This window comes from Lissotriton helveticus, chromosome 9 (assembly GCF_964261635.1).
Source record: "Lissotriton helveticus chromosome 9, aLisHel1.1, whole genome shotgun sequence".
NCBI classification, from domain to species: domain Eukaryota; kingdom Metazoa; phylum Chordata; class Amphibia; order Caudata; family Salamandridae; genus Lissotriton; species Lissotriton helveticus.
The window spans coordinates 940,030,601-940,055,522 of NC_136070.1; the positions used below are offsets into that span (position 1 = coordinate 940,030,601).

At 45.5% G+C, this 24,922-nt stretch overlaps 1 protein-coding gene and 1 long non-coding RNA gene across 2 annotated transcripts in view; one reads left to right on the top strand and one right to left on the bottom strand.

Moving 5' to 3' along the window:
* Positions 1 to 24,922, bottom strand: part of LOC144782045 (inositol-tetrakisphosphate 1-kinase-like) — a 227,703-nt gene that overhangs the window by 37,823 nt on the left and 164,958 nt on the right. The gene's annotated exons all lie outside the window — the stretch shown is intronic.
* LOC144783073 (uncharacterized) lies at positions 1,118 to 1,581 on the top strand. Its single transcript, XR_013601384.1, has 3 exons — positions 1,118 to 1,165; positions 1,252 to 1,361; positions 1,447 to 1,581. It is a non-coding gene; the product is annotated as an uncharacterized LOC144783073 (long non-coding RNA).

Consider the following 24,922-nt stretch of genomic DNA (forward strand, 5'->3'; position numbering starts at 1 on the left):
GAACACATTCAGTAATACAGTAAACACACTACAGATGGACACCAGACATGTTTTATAAAAAAAAGTATTTTTTATATAGACTTAACACACGACCACAAATGACAAAAAATCCACAATACTGTACTCAAAATAGACTTAAAGATGGTAGAAGTAACTTAGTTCAAGTTGATGATAAATGTGACACGTTTCTTACAACAGTACTTTGGATGCGTAATGCAAAACAGAGAAAAGGTTCGCAGGGAGGGTGATGCGTCGGTTCCTTGCTTCAGGGGAGGCGATGCGTCGTGCCTCAATGCTTGCGCAGAGTAGGGGATGCGTCTGTTCCTTACCGGAGAGGAGGTGATGCATTGATTCTCGTACTGCATTCTGATTAAAATGCGGCAAGATGGCACCTTGATGCAATGCGACAATCCGATGCGATAGGATGGCGTCTTTGATGCGATGACGTGAAGACAATGCATGCACGCCTGACGGCCGTGTGGCAAACTCTGTGACTTTGGAACCGCGACAGGCCCTGAGAAACACTTCTCCAGTGATACGACGGCGACCCTTGCAGTGGCGACATGTTTCTCCGGTGATGCGACGGCACACAGCTGCGACCAACACACGCTTCTCTGGTGATGCGGCGGAGGCCCCTGCAGTGGCGACACACTTCTCCAGCGATGCGACAGCCATAGCTGCGACGGCGATATGCTTCTCATTGAGTAGCGCTTCCAGCTCCCAGCAATACGCAGGCTTCTGCAGATAGAATTCCCAGCAAGGAAATTCAGAGGAGAGCTGGTGGTGAAGTCTTGTAGCTCTGAGACTATCCACTAAGACAGCTCGAGCAACAAGAAGTGTGGCAAAACAGACAGTTAATCATCCTGCTCAAATCAAACGGAGGGAGATGGGAAAATACAGTGCGGGCGAGCCTAGTTAGAAGGGTTACTCCTTTAAAGAGGGACATTTATCGTGGAAAGAAGATCAAAAGCCCATTCCTGAAAAAGAGCTACTCTCATTAGAACCCATAAATAAAACTAGACAGAAATGAACCCAACTGAAAACTCTGAAAGACCACAAATTTATATAATCCTTCCTTGCTTACAGGACATATCCAGTTCCCAAGCGAGAGAGGAAAAAAAATCCATATATGCCCGTTCATGAGAACGTTTTAATTGACACAAAGGTAAGAAGCAAGGGGATTCGACTATACAAAATAGGCGGTTAGCTATAGAGGGATAACGGCTAACTATGACATATTTGCCTGCACAGATATCCGCCAAATTTTTAAAGGAATCCGATATAAAGAAGGGATCCAAACCCACCTGATCATTGCACAGGAAAAGGACTTGTTTACCCGGATAAGTGGCATCACCCCCTAGGTAAATATAGGAACGGATCAATGACCCCATGGTCTTAAACATAGTAGTCATGAGAAACCAATAAAATTAAATTGTCACCCCACAGGTACATCAAAATACCTACAGGTTTCGTCAGGAGAAGGTTCCCGGACGGATGCTTTTTCCCGGGGGAAGGCTACAAGACCTATGGGGTAAGAGTGATTTCATGAGAGGTGGTAGCTAAGGATGACAGATGGATGAGTGGCACAATAAATACGAGAGTGAGTATATGCCCCCTTCTGCTTCCACACTAAAAAGAAACGGAGGGCAAAGTCGCATATAGTAAGCGCTACCCATATCTTACAGGGTAAATAGGAGAGTGGGAATATAAACCCTGTCCAAAATAATATGGGCTCAAATAGCATGAAAATGTATGTATCCGACTACCAATGTACCTGATGAAAAATACTTGATTGAAACTGTGATTAGACCAATCAGGAGGGATATCTCACAGGGTAAATAGGAGAGTGGGAATATGAACACTGTCTGAAATAATATGTGCCCAAATAGAATGAGAATGTATCTATCTGACTACCAAGGTACCTGACGAAAAATATTTTATTGAAACTGTGATTAGACTAAACGGGAGGGATAGCCCGCATAAAATCCCAAATAACACGAGAGTATGGCCAAGTTGTGATTGATTGATCTGGGGACAATAAACAAGATGCTGGATATTAGGTATGTTATAATATGTCCCCAGAGGAGTGATATTGTTTCTTTCTCTATATATCCCCACAGAGATGTTTAAATATATATCTAGAAGCCGGTGACCCCAAAGAGACGGCATAGTTCTGATGAAGGTGTTACGACATCAAGTAATAGAACACCGAAACGCGTCGACGCAATTGTTACCAAAATCCAAACAAGGCCAAGGGAGTAGCAGATACTCATGTATTTTTGATACTGTCTACTATACCACCACTATCAAAGCAAGGGCCAGTGGATCTATATGAGTAGTGGCAGGAGAATTTGAAGGCCACAGTGTTAGGGGGTTTGTGAAAAGGATTTATTTGCTTATGTACTGTACTAGTGATGATTATTTTTCTTCTGTGTTGCATAATTTTATTGATTGTGATACTGTGTTTGTGTGTAATGAACTGTTATTAATTATTTGTTCAAATTTTATTGTACTTGTTCAAAGAATTTTCTTTGGATTTTTAACTGAACTTTGGAGCTTTTAATTTTATAATAAAATAAAGAGATTGTGAACGTTCACTTTTTAGTGTGGAACTCTTCATCTAATGCTCCCTTCCCTAAGAATTTTGCCCTTGATATAGCTGGGATGAATGGTTGGATGAGCAGTTAGAACCCATATAGCAATACAACACGCAGTTGCTATAGTGCACACCCAGGAATTTCCCTTTGACTAAGCTCTGAGACTTCAGCAGGAGGCAAGCACAAGTTGAAGCCCTTGGAGAAATATTCTGCAAGATGATGAAAGTTCCTTAAAGTTGCTTCTCCTTCTCCCAGTAAAAACCACACAGGCAGAGGGGCAGTCCAAACTCCTGCAGATTCCTTGCTTCTTCTCTTTGGCAAAGGTTTGTCTTGTTGTTCCAGACGTGATCTAAAGTCCTGGGGTCTGGGCCCCAATATTTATACTGCAAAATCATTTGTCCTCTGAAGGCAGAGGGTCCTGTACCTAGTCCAAACCAGTTCTCTGCAGAGCTGGAGCACTTTGTTTACAGGACTCCTTCTTTCCTTTGGCAGGGTGGGCCAGGGTCTACAGACACACCAGTGGAGGTGGAGCCAGCAGCCTTGTGGAAGGCAGGCACAGTCCTATTCAGGCCCAGGTGCTACTCCTCCCACCACTCTACATGCAGATAGGTCTATTCAGCCCTGTGCTGACTCACCTTGTCTCCTGGAGCCTCCCCAGCCCCTGTAACTCACAAACCAGACATGCAATACACAAGCTAGAAGAGGTAGGCTGGATGGTTAGGTAAGAAAATACCCACTTTCTAAAAGTGGTATTTTCAAACACAGAATGTTAAAACCAACTTTACTAAAAGATGTATTTTATCATGCTGAGTTCAGGCATACTAAATTTGAATTTCGACCATATTCCCTGGTTCAGTTAGGATTATAAGATGTTATAATCAAACTGCCCATTCTGGCCTATGGGGACAGTTGGCCTTGCAATAGTGAAAAACAAAAAGAGCTGTAATTCACTATCAGGACATACCACACACATCAGGGCTTGTCTTACCTCTTACATACAATGCACCCTGCCCTTGGGCCTACCTTATGGGTGTCTGATATGTAGAAAAGGGAAGGTTTAGGGACTGGCAAGTGTGTGCACTTGCCAAGTCAACATGGCAGCCCCAGGCTGCACAGGTCTCTGCAATGGCGGGTCCGAGTTACACTTTACAAGCTGCTTCTCTGGGTGGTACAATCAGTGCTGCAAGTCCACCAGCAACATTTGATTTACAGGCCCTGGGCACACATGGTGCACTGTACTAAGGTCTGACAAGTAAATCAAATAAGCCAATCATGGAGTCACTAATCAATAAATCAATTTAACATAGAGAGCACTTGCACTGTGGCACGGAATAGCAGTGGCGCAGTGCCAAAAGCATCTAAACCACCACAACATTTCAAAAACAGAGGAGGTAATCAGTGGACTGCTTCCTGGAAGTCAGCTCAGTCAAGAGTGCAACAATGTTGCCATACCCCTTGACAAACCTCCTGTAGTACCCTGTGAGTCCTAAAAAGGCTATCACCTGTGTCTGGGTCTTGGGGGTTCCCATGCCAGGATGGTATTAATCTTGGGTTGTAGGGTTGCCACCTGGCTGCTCCCTTACCTGGTGCCCCAAGTACACCACAGAACCCTGCCCGATCTGGCACTTACTCGCCTTCATCGTGAGGCCAGCCTTGCGCACTGCCATCAACACTTCCCAGAGGTGGCGCAGATGTTCTTCCCAACTGGCACTGAACACTGCAATGTCATCCAGGTAGGCGGTACTGATATCCTTCAGTCCAGCCAACACCTGGTTGACCAACCCTAACCGATCAATGAGCTCATCAGCTCTGGGGATGGGGTGCGCGTCAGTCCTGGTGACTGAATTGAGTCCTCGGTAGTCCACACAGAACCGGAGTTTGGGTGTGGCACCAGGCGCAGCAGCCTTTGGGACCAAGACCACTGGGCTGGCCCTAGGGCTGTTAGAGGACTCAATCACCCCTAAGGCAAACGTCTTGGAGACCTCTTCCTTGATGTAAGCTCTGACCCTGTCAGTCACTCTGTAAGCCTTGTGCTTAACAGGAGGACTGTCCCCAGTGTCCACATCATGGACGCACCACTCAGTGACACCAGGCACCAGGGAGAACAGATCAGGGAATTGTCCCAACAGTTGGCGACAATCTTGATGCTGTTCAGGGGTCAGTGTGGCAGAGAGGCTGACACCATCCACTGACCCATCTTGCTCTGTTGCACACAGGAAGTCAGAAAGAGGCTTGGGCTCCTCCTCCATTCCATCATCTGTTGCTAGGAGCATGCCCACTTTGGACCTTTCTAAGTGGGGCTTCAGGCGGTTAACATGCAGGACCCGCAAAGGGTTCCTAGGAGACCGCAAGTTCACCAGGTAGGTGACATCACTCTTGCGCTCCACCACCTCAAATGGTCCGATCCACCTGTCCTGGAGCGCACAAGGCTCTACAAGGGCCATGAACCAAACTTTCTAACCAGGCTGAAGCTCAATTAGAGTGGCATTCTGATCGTACCACCACTTTATCTCATCCTGGCTGGCTTCCAGATTCACCTGAGCGATCTATCTGAATCGCTGAGTCTGGTTCCTGAAGGCCAGCATGTAACTGTATGTATCCTGGGGAGGATTCCTGGGAGCAGCCTTCCTTGACCAAACTCAAAGGTCCTCTTACCGGGTGGCCATACAGCAGTTCAAAGGGGCTGAACTCTAAGGACTTCTGTGGCACCTCACGGTAAGCATAAAGAACGCATGGCAAGAGGACATGCCCCTTATGCCTCATAGGATCCTCAAGACCCATAATCATGCCTGTAAGGGTCTGGTTGAATCTCTGAACCAGCCCATTACCTTGGGGGTGGTAAGGAGTAGTGAACTTGTATGTAACACAGTGCTCCTGCCACAGGGACTTCATATAAGTAGATATGAAGTTTTTACCATGGTCTGACATCACTTCTCTGGGGAACCCCACACGGGAGAAAATCCTCATCAGTGCACGTCCCACCACAGAGGCTGTCACTGTCCTGAGAGGGATGGCTTCCGGGTACCGGGTAGCATCGGCCACCAAGATGAACTCTTCCGCATCTGGGGCCAATAAAAGTGGGTGACAGGCCTTTGAAAGGTCTTGTCCTACCCCCGATGTCCATCTAATGGCACATCATGAGCCAAACCCAGTAGGAAGGCTCTGAAGTGCTGGGCTACCACCAGCACAAGGGCTGACCAAGGCTCAGCAACCTTAGGCTTGCTATACAGGAGGCCATTCTCCCAGTAGATCCAATGGAATTCAGACTGATCACCTGCTGCCTGGTTTGTGGCCTGTTGCCGCAAACCCACAAGAAAAGGGCACTTCTTCTGCTCTGCACAAAATTCCTCCCTGGAGGGTCCTCCTTCTTGCTGCCAATGGGTCAACTCAGGCAGGTCCCCCATTTCAGCAACTTGCTCCCCTGTAGGTTCCAGGGCATCACCCTCAGGGTCTGCCTCCTCCTGGACTGTGGGAACTATGATGGATGGTTTCCCATGCCCCCTGCCTCATCACTTTAAGGCAGGAGTCTGGGCCATACTTTCAGGCTCCAGAACCTCTTGAACATCCCTACTGACTTCCATAGACCGAGTGGTGTCACACGCCCACTCAGGCAGGTTCAACATCCCTAAATGAGCCTTCTTCTCCACCTTAGCCCAAGGGGAGCCCACTAAATAATTGCCCAACATACAATCAAAAGGCATAGCTGGCCTCACAGCTACTTGAAGAGTACCTGAGAAGCCCCCACTCAAAGGGAACCTGAGCCACATCACACTGGCTCTCTGAGTTGACCGCTGCAACTACAGGGAAGAACGCATAGGGGATAACCTGCTCTTTGGTCACCAGCCTGCAACTGACAGCTGTTACACTAGCCCCAGTGTCTCTTAGAGCTTCCAGCCTATGGCCATTGATGGTCACCCACTGCCTGTATTTCTTAGTGTTATCAGGCAGCTGGGTCTTAGGGACCATCTCAATGTCTCCTAAAGAGACAAGGGACATCTCTGCGGGACCACACCCACCTTGGACACCCATCTCCTCCCTACACTCACCATCTGAAGGCGTGGTGCACGAAGTGGTGCTTTGGAATCCCTCATGGGACACTGTGTATCATACCAACAGTGGCCCACTTGACCACATGTAAAGCACTTAAAGGGGCCCCTGGGAACAGGTTTACCTGTCGGGCCTCTTACTTTTTCTGAGGGGGAGGCTGGGAATTACTTTGGGGCCCTTTCTGGAGCTCCCTCTGTTCACCCTTGTCCCCCCACTCTTCTGTTGTAGACCCTGCCCACCTTTGGCGAAGTCTCCCACGTGACCCTTGTGGACCCGGGTGCCGATCTAGCAGTCCTCAGCAAGCTTCCTAGGGTTAGTTAACTTGCTATCAATAAGGTGCTTGCAAACACAACAGTGATGGACAGAATGTGGATCAATGTCACACATTCACCCCAGTCCAAAGATCTGGGCCCAAATCCATCGTTTTTCCACTCCACACCACCCTGGGTTAGACAATGGCGATATGCAAATCAGCGCTGACCCTGTGCCCCATGGGAACAGTCCAGTCCGAACTACAAAAGCCATGTCCTTCCCAGAACGGAATCAAGCATCAGAGGACCGGCCCGGTTTCGAGGTAACACCTCTCATCAGCCCGGCTAGCTTGACTCCAGTGGTGTGGAGTGCCTGGGACTCACGTCTGAGCATCCCCAGTACACTTAGAGCGGTAATTGCAAACACAACAGTGATGGACAGAATGTGGATCAATGTCACACATTCACCCCAGTCCAAAGATCTGGGCCCAAATCCATCGTTTTTCCACTCCACACCACCCTGGGTTAGACAATGGCGATATGCAAATCAGCGCTGACCCTGTGCCCCATGGGAACAGTCCAGTCCGAACTACAAAAGCCATGTCCTTCCCAGAACGGAATCAAGCATCCGAGGACCGGCCCGGTTTCGAGGTAACACCTCTCATCAGCCTGGCTAGCTTGACTCCAGTGGTGTGGAGTGCCTGGGACTCACGTCTGAGTCCCAGGCTCTCCACACCACTGGAGTCAAGCTATCCAGGCTGATAGCCAGAAACCGGTCCTTGGATGCTTGATTCCGGTCTGGGAAAGACATGGCTTTTGTAGTTCGGACTGGACTGTTCCCATGGGGCACAGGGTCAGCGCTGATTTGCATATCGCCATTGTCTAACCCAGGGTGGTGTGGAGTGGAAAAACGATGGATTTGGGCCCAGATCTTTGGACTGGGGTGAATGTGTGACATTGATCCACATTCTGTCCATCACTGTTGTGTTTGCAATTACCGCTCTAAGTGTACTGGGGATGCTCAGACGTGAGTCCCAGGCACTCCACACCACTGGAGTCAAGCTAGCCGGGCTGATGAGAGGTGTTACCTCGAAACCGGGCCGGTCCTCGGATGCTTGATTCTGTTCTGGGAAGGACATGGCTTTTGTAGTTCGGAATGGACTGTTCCCATGGGGCACAGGGTCAGCGCTGATTTGCATATCGCCATTGTCTAACCCAGGGTGGTGTGGAGTGGAAAAACGATGGATTTGGGCCCAGATCTTTGGACTGGGGTGAATGTGTGACATTGATCCACATTCTGTCCATCACTGTTGTGTTTGCAATTACCGCTCTAAGTGTACTGGGGATGCTCAGACGTGAGTCCCAGGGACTCCACACCACTGGAGTCAAGCTAGCCGGGCTGATGAGAGGTGTTACCTCGAAATCGGGCCGGTCCTCGGATGCTTGATTCCGTTCTGGGAAGGACATGGCTTTTGTAGTTCGGACTGGACTGTTCCCATGGGGCACAGGGTCAGCGCTGATTTGCATATCGCCATGGTCTAACCCAGGGTGGTGTGGAGTGGAGAAACGATGGATTTGGGCCCAGATCTTTGGACTGGGGTGAATGTGTGACATTGATCCACATTCTGTCCATCACTGTTGTGTTTGCAATCAATAAGGTGCTGGCATAGCTCTGGAAAACAATTAGCAGACAAGTGCTCCCATGCAAACAAATCATAGAGCGCTTCAAAAGTATCCACTTTGCTGCCCTTCACCCAACCATCCATAGCTCTGAAAAAGAAAGACACATACTCCACCCAGGTAGTTGCCTCCAGTTTCTTGCAATTCCTGAACGTCTGTCTATAGAGTTCTGGGGTCAACCCATACCTTGTCATCTGGGCTTCCTTCATGTGGGCATAAGACATCCTATTCTCACTGGGTAGGTCTAAAAATGTATCCCTCCCATCACTCACAAAGCGCCCCCACAACCCCGCTCCCCAATCCTTCTCAGAGACCCGGTGGGCCAACATTGCTATTTCATAGGTTGTAAACCAAACCACTGCCAAATATCCTCCTGCCTATGGAATTCTCTGATGACCTCTTTGGGAATATAGACTCTGCCTTCTGCAGGCACAGATGGTGCGCTGCCACCAGAGAGATTAATTTCTAAGCTTTTTGCTTTGAGCTCTATCTCCCTCAACATTCTCTCATGTTCCAGTCTCATTCTCTCTCTCTCCAAAGACAACCTGCTATTCTCTAGGTCCCTCTGACCCTCCAGCTTGTGCAACCTATTTCTCTCCCTGTCCTCCTCTTGGTGACAGGTCCTTGGAAGAGACGCTACTGCCAGGCAGGTACGCTACCCCTTCCCTGGCTGAAACCAATGGCCGATCCAGCTGCCCATCTGCATCCCCTTCTAGCTCCACCACCAGTTAGGGGCATTTCTTGCTTCCACCCAGGCCCTCAGCACCTTTTGGTACTCATCCTTTTTGACAAGGCCTTGGGTAGCAACTTTACATTTTCTGCAGAAGTGCTTTAGCTGTTTCACATTGTAGGTTTCCCTGCAAGTGACAGTAATCCATCATTTCCCATAAAGATTCCTGTAATAAATATGTCACCCTCCAATAGATAACATAACACCCAGAAGTATACAGGACTGGTAATGGACACCACAAAACACTAGAATGGGAACTCCATCACCTTGACAGAGAAAGTACATTTCCCTAATAAATACACTTCTCCTTAAAATTACAAACATAACCAAAGTATGGGTACAAATATCTGAAATCATCTGAAACATATACAAAAGCTGATGATGAGATAGTATTTTTTATTCCTTGCATTGAATTGTATTGGACTATATTCTGTTGGTATTTTTGTAGCATTTATTTATGTCTCGAGAGGTCCTACTCCCTTTTTTGGTAGTCAAGTAAGTAGCTACTCAGTTTGCACCTTTTATAAAAACAATCACACCCCTGGTGAGGATGCGGTGCACTCTGATTTGCATCGGGTTGCTGGGTACCATTCAGAGTGCCTAGTTGGTAGGGTGTTAGTTGCCTCCTAGGTCTATGTGGTTCATGCTTGATGTGGATATAGCATTGATATATGTCAAACTACCAAGAAGAGCCCTGACGCAGCACAGTAATCTAAGGAGAATGTAGTACAAGCACTGGATTTCTGTTGTTAAGTGAATATGAACGAGTAAACACCACTGAAGATACTAATTGTTGGAAATGGAAAACAGTATATTTTTCTGGACTTCTAATGCCTTGGCGTTCTTTTGTTTATACGTGCAGCCACGCAGGAATAAATAGAATGGGTAACAATGTCCCAGAATGTAAATAAAAACCTTATATTAAAAGTGTGCTTCAAAACTGTTATTATTTGCTTTGTGAAATGTGGGACTGGCCAATGTAGTTGCTGTGGTTGCGGGTGAAGTTGTGTTCACCACAAAGGACCAAAGGACCTGGAATGGACCTCTCTGCAGTGGCATCACAACTATCCTTGATGCACATGCTCCGCTAAAAATACGTAGCTGTAAAGGTAAAGACTCAGCTCCATGGTTTAATGACAATCTAAGAACCCTAAAACTGGAATGTAAACAAGCGGAGAGAAGATGGAGACGGGACTATAATGAAACTTCTAAAGAGATGTGGAAAAATAAGGTCTTGATCTATAAGAGTCAGATTAATAAATCTAAGGCAGAGCACTACACTTATGTGATCTGCAATTCCACCAACAACTCTAGGAGCATTTTTAACATACTTAACAGTGTTACTAATCCTGAGTGCTCTAGAAACACTATTGTCCCTTCCCAAGATTTATGCGACAATCTTGCGGGATTCTTTAAGGATAAAATTTACCTTATCCTTAAGGACTTGAATAATCCTGATCATACTCCGTCCTTTGATACAGGATCGGGGCCTCTCATGGCATGGGTGACTGGGCCTGTCTTGACCACAATAGATTTCTTATGTGAGTTCCCGCCCCTGACATATGAGGCCTTTACAAAGCTAGCCAGAGGAATTCCCTCTGGGTCTCCTTTGGATCCTGTACCTCCTAAAATTTGGAAGGAATTTGAGGAAGAATTATTTCCCTCACTCCATCTTATATGTAATCAGTCTCTGGTGACTGGTATTGTCCCAGCTCAATGGAAACGGGCATTAGTTTCTCCTTTGCTAAAAAAGCCCTCCCTTGATCCAGACTGCTCGAAAAATTTTAGGCCCATTTCCCTGTTACCCTTCCCGGCTAAGATCGTCGAGCGTTTGGTTAGTAACACTCTGTCTAAACACCTGGAATGTCAACAACTACTGGATAAGGATCAATTCGGTTTCCGGCCTGCTCACGGTACCGAAACAGCTTTAATCACCGCTATGGACGAGCTTCAAAGGCGGGCAGACAGAAGGCAGGCAGCGTTTTTGATCCTGCTTGATATGTCTGCCGCCTTTGATACGGTAAATCATAAGATCCTGCTTAGGCGGCTGTCCGAGGCAGGGGTGAGAGGAACAGCGCTGCAGTGGTTCCAATCATTCCTGCAGGATAGGCAGCAGGCAGTATCCTTGCCCCCTTTTCAGTCAGCCTTTTCATTAATATCACATGGGGTACCTCAGGGCTCGGCTATTAGCCCGATCCTTTTTAATCTGTATCTCAGACCGTTGATCTCTCTGATTAAAAGTTTTAATATCAGGATTGTCAACTATGCTGACGACACGCAGCGGATCCTCTCCTTAGAAGGGGAGGAATCTACATCTGTGGAGATGTTCCATAACTGCCTGCGTGTCACGTCTCGGTGGCTAAAAGACAACTCCCTCCAATTTAATGCAGGGAAGACTGAGGTGCTTTTTAGCGCCGGAACTAAGATCTCCCGGCCATTCCCAGACAACTTCTGGCCCCCGGAAAGTGGGTCCATAGTACGACCGGTGAAATCAGTTCGCAATCTTGCGGTCATGATGGATCAAAGGCTCAGTATGGAGACGCACGTGCAAAAGACGTCCGCCTGCTGCTTTGCCATTCTTCGTTCCTTGAGGAAAGTTTTGCCTCTCCTACCTATCCATGCCCGTGCCCAAGTGGTTAGGTGTACCATCCTCAGCAGGTTGGACTATTGCAATGCCCTCCTGCTTGGCTCTCCTGGGTTCTTGCTGGACAGGCTCCAGAGGGTCCAATCTGCGGCGGCCAAGTTGGCCTTAGGGCTTCCGAGAAGATCTCATGGACCGTCTGCCCTGGGCAAACTTCACTGGCTGCCGATCAGACAGAGGATACAATTCAAGGCCCTCTGTATAGTTTTCAGGGCTCTCCATGGATCTGGCCCAGTCCCTTTGCAATCAAAGTTTGCCTGGTATTCTCCAACCAGACGACTTCGATCCTCAGATGCTAAGTTGGTAGTGGTCCCCAGATTCAGGAAGGTCCGAGCTGGAGGTAGATCCTTTGAAGTGGCAGCCGCCATACTTTGGAATACTCTCCCGGTTGAGATTAGACACATCTCTGAACTCCTGCCCTTTAGAAAAATTATTAAAACCTGGTTATTCCCCAAGGTAACTGCCTGAAGCTCGCACTCCTTGTGTTCCTCTTTCCGCCTCATCAGACCTTATCAGCTCCAGGATGCCTGCAATGGTGACAGTTGCGCTTTATAAGTTTGTTAAATAAATAAATAAATGCATCTTATATGAATAATGTGAAATAGCATTGGAGCCCGTTCTTCGGGCTAGGCTCCCCTTCTGTTTATGTAGAACCTTAATTGTTTTTTTGCATCAGCAGAAGGGCACAAGAACACAGAGGATCCTACCAGAGGCGGCTCCTCCGCTAAGGCGGAGGAGCATCGCCCCACTGCTCAAGCAGGAAAAATAAAATGATAATAACGTAGTTGTTATTTTCTTTTTTGCAGGTTTAGGGCTTGGTTAGGGTGGGCGGGGCTGGTGGCACAGGGGAGAAGTGGTTTGCACACTCCAAGTGCACAGGACTGCTTAACCGGCCATTTCGGGCCGTCCAAACCATTATGTGCACATTGCATGTTCCCCACGATGCTGCATTACACAGCCTGGTGGGGCACATGCCCAGGCTACCAGTCCCCATCTGAGCTCCGTTCCATCCTGCTCAGACCAATCACAACAATGCATTGCAGCGTTGTTATTGTCTATGGGAAGACTGAGTGCTTCCCGGATCCGGGACTTGGCGGAGAAGTAGAGGAAATACGCTGTTAGCGGAAGAGGTAAGTGGCATTTGTTTTGTCCCCCCCCTGCCTCCCTTCCCCCTGCCTTCCCCCTGCCCCTCCACCCTCATTCCCTGCCAGCAGCTACTGGAGCCTACACCATGGAGTGTCAACAAGAAGGATGATGCCCTCCTGCATGCCACAGCTCTCCACACAGGATAGCAAGGAGGCCCAGGCAGTACAAGTACTCTCCATGCACCAGGCAACAGATCACCTTGTCTGGGGTATGCAACCACCACCTGCAAGAGAGGAATCCCTAGCTTCCTCTACTGTGAGGAGTGGGTCCTTGAGCAATCAGGTAAGATAATTCTAGGGAGTTCCTTTGTAGCTTGCTTCATATCCCTTCCTATCCATGCCTACTCCCCAGGTATTCCGCTAGCCTCCCATGCTATGAGAGAGAGAGAGAACGCTGTTTATTTAGACCTTAGTCTTTAAACTCCAAAGATCTCATAAATACGTAAAATCATTCACACAAAAATCTCATAAACAGATAAAACTACACAATTTCTAAAATCCAGCGTAGCTTAGTACATATGTAATGAGTCGGTAATCAGCTTCTCCCCTAGCCACCGTTACATTTTCAATTTTATAAACAATTAATGTTTTTTTTAAATGACAAAAAAACAGATTAAACAATATTATCATTGAACCTTAATTAATTAAAAAGGGTGCTTTATCCCAATTATTCTTCAATAGCAGCAGTAATTTAAACCCATTGAATCTATAACTATTCTTTGGTTTTAAGTGTTTGTGTGCACGGAGCAGGGAGATTTTGAGGATGAGTAAAGGTACTGCCCTTGCTTAACTTTTCCCTTACAAAACAGTTTATACCTTTCATGTAGTTTCTCCTAGTGCAATAAGGATGTCACGGCTTGTCATTTCTGTCAGTAACACAATAGCTTGGGCTTGTGACCGTATTCCGTATTTTAAGAATAGTGGGCGTAAAATCAATTTTCTCAGGTCTAAAACCACAAGGCAATCTAACAGTATGTGCAGGGAATCAGATTTAGTCCCAAGCCCACATTTGCATGTTCCATCTGGATATAACATTTCAGCTTTTATTTTCCCCTCAATTAGCCATGGGTTAGTGCCAATTCGTATCTTCAAGATTTCATATCTAAGCCAATGATTTGGCAGCGTTTCTAGATATGGATACCATGCTGCACTTTCCCATGATTTTATCATGAATTGGACAGATATTTTCTTTTCTCAGGTATTCTAGGTCTTGGTTCCTTGACTGCTCCATACCTTGGTACCTGAGCGAGCTCTTGGTAAAATCTACCTCCAGGGGGTGCTGTTTTGTGCTCACATTTAAGCTCCCTGTTACAGTCTGAATTTTCCTTCTCGCTTCCTTTGCCCTTTTTAGGTTACTGTGCCGGATTTCCTCACTACACCAATGCGAGACTTTCTGCGCACTCCCTGGGTTTTGACGTTTCCAACATCTTACCAGGGACATTTGGACCTGGCAACTCCATGCTATTGTTCCTAACTCCATTCTAAGTGCCTGTAACATTGCAGAGCATGGTAGGGACAATAGCATTTTTAGGGCCTTGCCTTCCTCCCGATCCCACTCTCTTTTACCGCTTAAATGGAGAACTTCTGCTCCATTCAATACTTGGGGTGGGATCATAGCTTTGTAGGCTTTTATCATTGGTTTATGTGACATGTCTCCATACTCCTTTTACATTTTTTTAGCCCACAGACAGAAGAAAAAGCTTTTGCTTTTTGGGCTTCTAGGTGAGTACACCATTTTAAGGAGCTGTCAAACCATAGGCCCAGGTATTTATATTCTTTTACGATTTCTAATTTTGTTTGTCCTAAATACCAGCTAAAAGTTTTGTCTCTCTTGCCAAAACATAAAATCTTCGTTTTGTCCACATTTACGACCAACAGTTTTGCCTCGCCGTAGTCTCTAAAAGCATTTCATTTTCTTTGGAGCCCAAGTTCCGTTTGATCAATTATCACTAGGTCATAAGCATATAAAAGGCTTGCTACTTTGCTACCGCTCATTCTGGGGCTTGCACTTCTTTCAACTTCCAGAGCTGCTGGTAGGTCGGCTAGGAAAATTGAAAAGTGGAGGGGGTCCAGGACGCAACCCTGTCTTAGCCCATTTCCTATGGCTATTTTTTTTGTCAATGACCCTTGGCTGTCCTTAATTACTTGGGCCCAATTCCCACTATGTAGTTCCTTTAAAATAGCCAGTAGGCCTTTCGGTATATCATACTTTGCCAAGCACTCCCATAAACTCTTTCGGTCCACTAAATCAAAGGCTGCCCAAAAATCAACGAAGCAACAATACATTTTTCCCCTTTGCTCCATCGATTTCCGGGCAAGTGCCTAGAGGGCAAAACAGTGGTCTATGGTGGAATGACCTTCTTTAAATCCCCCTTGTTCAACCAGTACAACTGAATTCTGGTCTGCCCAGTTTTTTAGTTTACCTAGAACTATTTTTGCAAAGATCTTCTCCACAATATCTATCAAATTAATTAATCTGTAGTTTTTTGGGGTTTGTATCTCGCCGTTCTTATGTATGGGCCTTATTATTGCCCCCTTCCAGCTGTTAGGGACCCTCCCAGCATCTAAAATAGCTCGGAACATTTTAGCATAGAATTCTGCCCACCAGTCTATCTGGGTTTTGATTATCAATGCAGGGAGGTTGTCTGGGCCTGCTGCTTTTGTTAAGTTCAGACATTTTATTGTATTTTTCACTTCTGAGACAGAGTAAAGTGTTTTAAATCTGCAACCAGACCGCTCCAATCCGGTTGTGAAGCCTCTTCTGAATCTCTCCCTGGGCTATATAAGTCCCGCAAATGCTCCTCCCAAGCTGCTTCTTCAACCACACAGTTCATTTTGGCCACCGGATGGTCCGCAGCCGAATCAACTAGTTTCCAGAACTGGCGTGGGTTCTTTGTTTCTATTGTCTCGAGCAATTTTGACCAACACTCTTCTTTATACTCTCTTTTTTCCCCTCCTAATTAGCATAGTATATTCTCTTTTTAATTTCGTGAGCACCTCACACCTGCCTTGATCGTGCTTTATGTTTAGACTACGTGCTATTCTCCTCAGTTCTCTCTTCTTTTCCAGACATTCTTTTGTAAACCACCTTCTTTGTCTCTCCGGCTTTCTTTGGTTCATTTTATTATTTATTTGATCCTTCCTCAGTCCATCACTGAGGGTTTGGACCACTTCTTCAATTTTGCACACAAACCAATCTAGGCACTGATCCATGCTATGGCTTTGAGGGATTCTCCAGTGTACAGGGAGCCCAACCACAGTAGTAATCCTTAGGATTATCTTATTAAGGGTGCAAAAGCACAATCCACAAAGAGGGAATCCACAGGATTCCTCTTTTGTACTCAAATAAGTTTTATTTGTAAATATCTATTTATACCTCCCATAGCTACTGAGTATCCACATGAGGAGCTACAGCAAACCAGAGTTTTTTCTTTGAATTCTGGGACTTGTGGTCCTGTTTTATAATGGAATAAACAAGACTACAAGTCCCAGAATTCAAAGTAACAAACTGTACTGAAGAAGCACATCTTGCATGGACCTGCAAAACCTGAAAGGGCTGACCTTCTATACTTCATACACAAATTCTCTATATGATATGGTGTGGGCAAAACTTGTGAAATTCCACAGAGTTACAGATATACTCTGTGAGATACTGTGGAATTTCACCAATGGATGGACAATATGCAGCTTTTGCTGCTTGGCAACAATTTAGCACTGGTAGTGCGAGCAGCACTGAAAATCAGCTCAAACAGCGCCATGAGTTGTGCACGAGCGTGCGGCCATTCATGTTGGTTTAGCTGCCACTCGAGAAGAAAATCTACTCGAGCAGCAGCAAATACACTCAAACTGTGGTCCTCTGATTGTGACTGCTCGTTAATGCCAGCGGCAGTCCAAAAATTGAGCTACAGGACGCAAAATCTCACTCGCCAGCAGGCATATTATGTAAACTTGTGGGGAAAAATATTCCACCAAATGGCGATTAGCGGAATTTGGCCCAAACTCTTTGTTAAAGAGTAACGCAGAATGACCAAAATTTGGCCCAATTACGCTGGTGGAACGGAACATTCTGCCCACCCTTACAATTTCAGTGTAGAAAACAAACAATAAATGCTAACTTTTCCGCACACTGGAAAATCATAGTTCTTGTCATTTTTCACAGTGCAAAAAAAGTGTAAGTAGTGATTTTTAAAACAATGGGAAACACAGAAAAGCACTCCATTGGAATTCAACAAATAGGAACGAAAGCAGGAAAGATTATAGGATCGCATTTAAATTAAACTGAACAGTGGTTCTTCTGAGTATAGTTTCAGTTAGTGCTCATTTTCAGGAGACACCTAGTGCTTTTTGTATATTCATATTTTCTTTGTGAATACGTTCCAAAGCTTGCATGTCTGTCCATAAACGGATTGCCTTTCTAATCACGTTTTTTGAGGGATGGGGATTATAAAGAGAGGTGGTACAGCCTGAGCGTTGATTGAATTAAGGTATGTCCCCCTCCATTCGTTGCCCAGTGAGAAATGCATAGAGCTTTGAATGCTATACACAGCCTTGAGAGTAGGGATGATGAACATGTGGGCATGCATGTTCAGATCAGATGTATCACTTGTCTTGCGGTTCCACTGGAATGTGTTGATTTGGCAACTTGGAAGCCAAATAGGAGGCCCACTAGCATAGTTAATACTTGAGAACACTACAATTCTAGATACCAAAATAGTGTAACAGTTGCCAGTGGGGGTACATGTTGAGAAAGATTCTCATAGTGAAACATGCATTGTTGTATATTTGGTTAACAATGTAGTTGGAAAGATAGGTTAGATACCCTGTTGCCCCTTGGATTTTTCAATTGTGCAAATGTTTTTAGGGGCCGAGCGGTGGTGAGTTTACTTTTCTTCCACACTCCACAAGTGAATATACTCTGTGAGGATTTGAGCTCTAGGTGGTTACTAGGGGTTCACTCAATGGAGAAAACTTTATTATTTAGATCCTTTCTGCAAGGAAGATCTTATTCTAGTTAAAGATGGCTCCTTGAACTCCAGCATCAGTTTTTGGAGCAATAGCTAGTGGTTGACAGCATTGAAGCTGAAGCCATGACACTATAATTTACTATATTGTTGCGGCAATACCAGATTACAACTAAATCTGGTTATTTGCTTCTTCAAGGGCGGACACCGGTCTGTTTGCCAGAGAGAAGGGTGTTTGTCCCTGTAAAGTTAGAGATTTGGCTGAAGGCTACATTATCAATAAGCTATTCTAGGCAAGGTCCTTACACTAGAATACTTACATTTGTTCAGACAGATTAATCCACTCCTGGTTTCTTAAGTATTGGCTCAAAGTACGAAGTTTCTACTCTCTAGTTGAGAGGATGAGTTAATAATTGATATGTCTGGATCAGAGCAAGCAATGCCCTGTGAGTTGATCATTAATCTAATGAGTTGCAATAGATGCTAAGGTGTGTTCAGAACAGTGCTTGATTTAGTGGTTGAGTATGGTTGTTTGTACGGACGATTGTCCTGGAAATTACTGTGGCTAATAAGACAGCCCACTGGGTAATATTGTCAGTAATTCTCGCCCAGGGAAAAGCAGAGGGACAGAAGATATTAGATGATTTTTATGAATGACATCATTTTGAAAATTAGACGTCAGCCGTCACCTGGCATGTTGTTTCCAACTCTTAAAAGGCATTGGCTGCCAGATCCATCCTGCATCAACAGTTCAACCCAGCCTACCTCTGGCTGCAGTAGCATTTCCTGGGTACATCCTCAACTTTTCAAGGTTTATTCTTGCAATAAGAGCTCCTCTCAGCCTGCATCGACATATACTTCAATTTGCCACTGCTTGGGTGAATGTTTTCTGCGCTCCAATGCTTGGCCAAGAGACTATCAATTCCCACACATCTAAACAAAATGAAACACCTGATTTCTTGATTAAGATTATCTTTTAAAAACATTAAAACTCACTGAGCTCCAGTTTCATAGTTCTACGATTGAGAGCACCTTCTTATGACCATTCAGGGGTTTGTCCGCATTGGAGACTGTGCTCAATGTCTTCAATTACTGTCTGCTCCTCAACCAACTAGAGTTGAACGCTCTGTTAGTAGGGTTAGACTACTGCAACGCCTTGCTGCTGGAGTCCCCAAGTTACCTTATGGATAGGCTCCAGAGACTCCAGTCTGCAGCTGCTAAACTAGCCTTAGGGTGGCCAACGAGATCCTCCTCCTCAGGGGCTTTGGCTCAGTTGCACTGGCTCCCAGTGAGGCAGAGGGTGATTTTTAAGTCCCTGTGTCTGACCTTTAAAGCCCTTCACGGTTTAGGCCCGGCATGTCTACAAAGGAAGTTTTCTTGGCATGTGCCGGCCCGTAACCTACCCTCCTCCTCTCCCAGGGTGGTGCCCGTACCGAGGTTCAGGAGATCCAGAGCAGGAGGTAGATCGTTCAGTGTGGCTGCGGCCAAGCTCTGGAACTCTTTGCCCATTGAACTTAGGCAGGTCAACGGCCTTCTTGCCTTTAGAAGGCAGTTAAAAACCTGGCTCTTTCCCCTCTTTCCCTAATCCTCAGCCTGTTAATAGCTGTCCTCCCTTCCTCCTCGAGTCTACTAGCGCCAGGATGCCTCTCAAGGTGATAGTGAGCTTTATAAGTGAAATAAATAAATAATAAATACAAATAAATAAGTCATGTTGCCAGCTTGTATTACATGGGGTAACAAAAGGTAGCAATCATACACCTATTTTGCAGCTTGTAAAGCTTGGTGAGTGATTTGTAACTCATGTAATATACCAATCAGACCAGTGGTGTATTACAAGGTAGTAACAAAAACACACACACATATATATATGTGTGTGGGTAAATATGTATTTATATATATATACACACACACACATATATATATATATATATATATATATGTGTGTGTGTGTGTGTGTATATATATATATATATATATATATATATATATATATATATATATATATATATATATATATATATATATATATATATATATATATATATATATATATATATATATATACATATATATATATATTATTATGAACATAACAATTGGAACGTTCTTTAGCAATTAAGGACCAGATATATGAAGGCATCTATTTTCAGTTCACAAACCATGCAATTTACATCATAACTAAGTTTGTAACTTCAAAATGTTTTTCTAAATGTAAAATATCTATATTACGAGTCTGAAATATTTTCCCAACTAGTTACATGGGATTTGAGACCCAGACGGAAACCTGGCTGACGCCAGATTCCGAACCTGATGTAGTACAAGCACTACTGTTGGGTTATCATATTATACGGAAAGATCGCGCCCATGGAAAAGGAGGGGGCTTGGCAATCATTTATAAGGATCAGTACTCATGTCGATGTACTTTTGACTCCATCGTAGACTGTGAAAGCCTGTCTTTTTGCATTGACTTCTCCCCGAATAACTGCTTTTCGGGCACTCTTATATATCGCCCCCCAGGCTCTCCAAAGCAGTTCCATATGGATCTCCCATCCATTATTGCTGATTTGGTTACTACCCCCCGCCAACTTTACGTTGCTGGGCGACCTTAACATCCATTTTGATATCATCTCTGATTGCACAGCAGCAGAGCTGGCGGATAGCTTAGCCGCATTACAACTGGAACAACTGGTTGTATCCCCCACTCACATTAAAGGCCATCTTCTGGATCCCGTTTTCAGTAATTGTGCTGACCTTAAGGTAGGCCCCACTATTCGCCTCCCATGGACTGACCACTCGCTGATTCCTCTTACTTGGTCCATATATAAACAATCTAACTCAATCCCCACTCCGCGAAAAAACTGAAATTGGTCCAGACTTCCAGTTGAACAGTGGACCAATACTCTCATGGCCTCCAGACCTCCACTCAATGAGGAGCCCCTTTTAGCCAACAAGGAGTACAATGAGTTGATTTTGAACTCTCTTGACGCCACACTTCCCTCTTGTAAACTCACTCTAAAACGGTCACGGAAAACCGCCCCCTGGTACTCAGCGGAGCTTAGGGAAAAGAAACAACAATGCAAAAAACTAGAAAGGAGGTGGCGCCTGGAATATGCTGTTTCAGATAAAATGTTACACAGAGAGGCAATAAGAGCATATAAACAAGAGATAAAAAATACACAATCTGCCTAATTTACAGGAAAAATCACGTCGGCTCAATCAAAACCGAAAGAATTCTATCAAATAGTAAAAAGTCTTACCAAGGTCTCGCTCCCCCCGCTTCTAATCATAACATATCGTCCCGCTGCAACGATTTAGCAGAATTTTTCTATCAAAAAATACATCAAATTTATTTATCATTTACAGATGCCGATCCAGACACCTCTTCTCAGGAACGGTCTTTGCCTTTAGAAGCTATCCATCCGTCTTCAGATACCCTGGATCAATTCCCTCTATTAGACTCGGAGACTCTTGAACCGATAATGCGTCAAGTAAAGTCAGGCTCTCCCAGTGACCCAGCCCCTCCGTGCACATTGGTTGTGGCTATTCATGCTATTCTTCCCACTATTATGAGTCTACTTAATGCCTCCCTGTCGTCTGGTATAGTTCCGCCTACCTGGAAACAAGCTATGGTGCGCACACTCTTAAAAAAACCGAACTCAGATCCTAGCAACTTGAACAACTATCGCCCTATATCTCTGCTTCCCTGGGTGAGCAAAATCCTCGAGAAACATATTAATATACATCTAACAAAGTTTCTCGAGAGCAATTACCTGTTGGATACCACCCAGACGGGCTTCCCAGACATGGGACGGAGACCGCTCTGCTTGCAGTAACCGAGGAAACCAGAGGGATTCTGGATCGAGGGGGATCAGTGGCAGTGGTCCTCCTCGATCTGAGTGCAGCGTTTGACACGGTGAACCATAATATGCTATTGCGTCGCCTTCTTAGCTTGGGAATATCAGGGATTGCACTAATCTGGCTCAAATCTTTTCTGAGCAACAGAATCTTTCAGGTCTTTGAGGGAGATACTGTTTCCTCCAGTAAGCCTTTGGGCTGCGGGGTCCCGCAGGGCTCATCATTGAGCCCAACGTTATTCAACGTTTACATGAGACCACTGGCTGAGGTTGTCCGTCCATATGGCATTAAGATCATCACATATGCGGACGATACTCAGCTAGTGGTCTCTCTTGCGCAGGAAAACAGCCAGCCAGCACGGATGGGCTTGATGAACTGCCTGGAGGAAGTAAAAAGCTGGATGACTGCATCCTGTCTCAAGCTTAACGGAGACAAAACTGAGCTGATGCTCCTTGGTCCTCCTGCCCTGCCTACTATTGACTCCCTATAGCGCCTTAGCCTGGACACGCCACCTACACCCAAAGATAATATAAAAAGTCTGGGTGTTTGGCTGGATAGTCTTTGACTTTTAATACCCAGGCAACCAAGCTATCTGACATTTATTTTGGTCTTTTTAGGCTTCCGAAGAAAGTTTTTCCACTCTTACCTTTTGAAGCCAAACAGATAGTCATTCAGGGCCTGATCCACTCTCGATTGGACTTTAGCAATGCCCTGTACTTAGGTTCACCTGACTACACGCTGCGGAAACTGCAGCTCATTCAGAACTGCGCTGCACGTAAGCTGCTTCAGCTGCCCGGCAGGACGTCAGTAAAACCTGGGCTTAGGAGCCTACATTGGCTCCCGGTGAGGAAAAGGATCACTTTTAAATCTATGTGTATCTCCCACCAAGCCTACTGGCGCACAGGCCCGGTGATTAGCCACACCTTGATTACGCCGTACCACCCTAGTAAACAACTTCACTCAAGCCATGCCTTTTTGGCCACAGTTCCCCGAATCAGGAGAACTAGAGCAGGTGGCAGGCTGTTTTCCTATAACGCGGCCAAGTTGTGGAACTCGCTTTCTCTCCAACTTAGATCCAACCCCAATTTGTTTTCTTTTCGCAAGCAACTTAAAACTTTTCTTTTCAATACACATAATTAATTCCTTCGGATGACTGCGTTTGGTAGGTAGCACCACTTCTTCGTAGCGCTTGGACGCCCCAGGGCAGCAATCGCGCTCTACAAATCCCCTTTTCATTACATTTAATTAATTTCATTTCATACTGAATTGCAATTTGGAAGGAGCGTAAAAGGGGCTTCCATGCAATGTGCAATTCAGGGCCCAATGGTTTGCCACCCGAACCAGTTGCAAAACATTGATGATCAGTTACCTAAACCTCAAAAGACATGGTAACTGTTTTTCAAAGAGGAAGGGGTCCCCAGGGAAAATCTTGTTGGTAGGCTTGCTGGGAGTAGTCCTGCTCCCTATGATGTTTTTCCACATGGAGATTTGTTTTTTTAAGCAGTTCCAGTCCTTAAGGAACATGGACTGCTTTAAGAAGAAAAAAAAAATTTCATTTAAAAATGAAAACAGGAGAATGGTAGTCTGATGCTGCTTACAGGCCACCATTTCTGTGTTTGTAGCCAATCAATAGGGGGCCGCAAATCAAGAACTGACTATTAATATTCATTAGGCAGAGCATTCAATGCCCGAAAGCTATTTACGATAAGACGTGCAGTAGCCTGTCAATGGTATCAGCTATAAGGTTACATCATTTTCCACTACCCCGTTGATTTCAATGGCATGAAGCAATTGAAACAGGGCTGGGAATGTCCCTCCATCTTTCTGGTGGAGATCCCCGAGGTCATGTATGTCACCTTGATCACACCCAAAACTAGCGGTGTAACAGCATTTGTGGAACCCCCTTTCAAAGTAAATGGAGGGGGCCCCCGTGTTCTGAACCGAGTCAGAAGCTCTCAGGCCAGGGACAGTACTGGAAAAGGCCCACCTGGAGCTCGAGGGTCTCCGGCACCGTGGGGGCTACTTTTACACCCAGCTGGTCCTGCAGCTAAGCGCAGTGTGGGCGTGGCGGGGAGTCGACAGACGAAGGAATAGAGAAAATAAAATAAATAAATAAACCCTATTCCATCGTCTGACGACTTTCCCCAACCCTGCCCCACCGCGCTTACCTGCAGGAGCAGTGGCTGGTTACACCACTGCCTATAAGTCATGACTCATCCCTCAAGACCAAGGCTATCACCAGAAGGTTTCATTCAGAGCAAGGAATCGTCTTTATCAGTGGACTTTGCCAGCTATTGTCATTTGCAACCAGGTCTTATCAACAAGCCCATCCCAGCGTGCAAACAGGCGTAGTTCTGAGCAATGCACTAAACCCCATTCTGCCATCAGACGTGCAAAACAGTGTACACCTAGGTGGGGGGAAAGTATGAGAAGAGGTGGAGGGGAACAAGGGTGTGTGTGTCATAAAAGAAGAAGTCGATGAGATTAAGGGTGAGCAAATAAATGAAATAAAAGGAAGTACGGGTACCTAAATGTGGTGGTTATAGCCGAGTCTGTTCCTAGTACTCATTCCATTAATACAACTGCCCCCTTCTCACTCCCACTGGCCAACACTCCTCCCACTACAGAGCTGTGTATTTTCGCTAAGACCGTATTTCCTTGTAATGCTATATGGTGTTGGGCTGAGTTTTATTACAATTGTTATGGTTCATTAAGCTATACTACATTACAATGGCTTTGGCCTTGTGATGCTTCAAATTAATGGTGCATTTCTTCTTTCAGGTGGTTCTTTGCTCAGACCCACCTGAATTGTATGTGGCAGGATACAGAATTGATTTCCCTGTGTTCTGTCTCTTCGAGTTCATACATTCCCCCTGTGCCCATCACATAGCTCCCAGAGTCTCACCACATCTAACCAAGTGTACCACATGTGTCCTGAGGTTTCCAGGTCACCATATATATCCTATGTCTTATTGGCTTCCATTGACTATGTCGTTACATACATTGACATATACC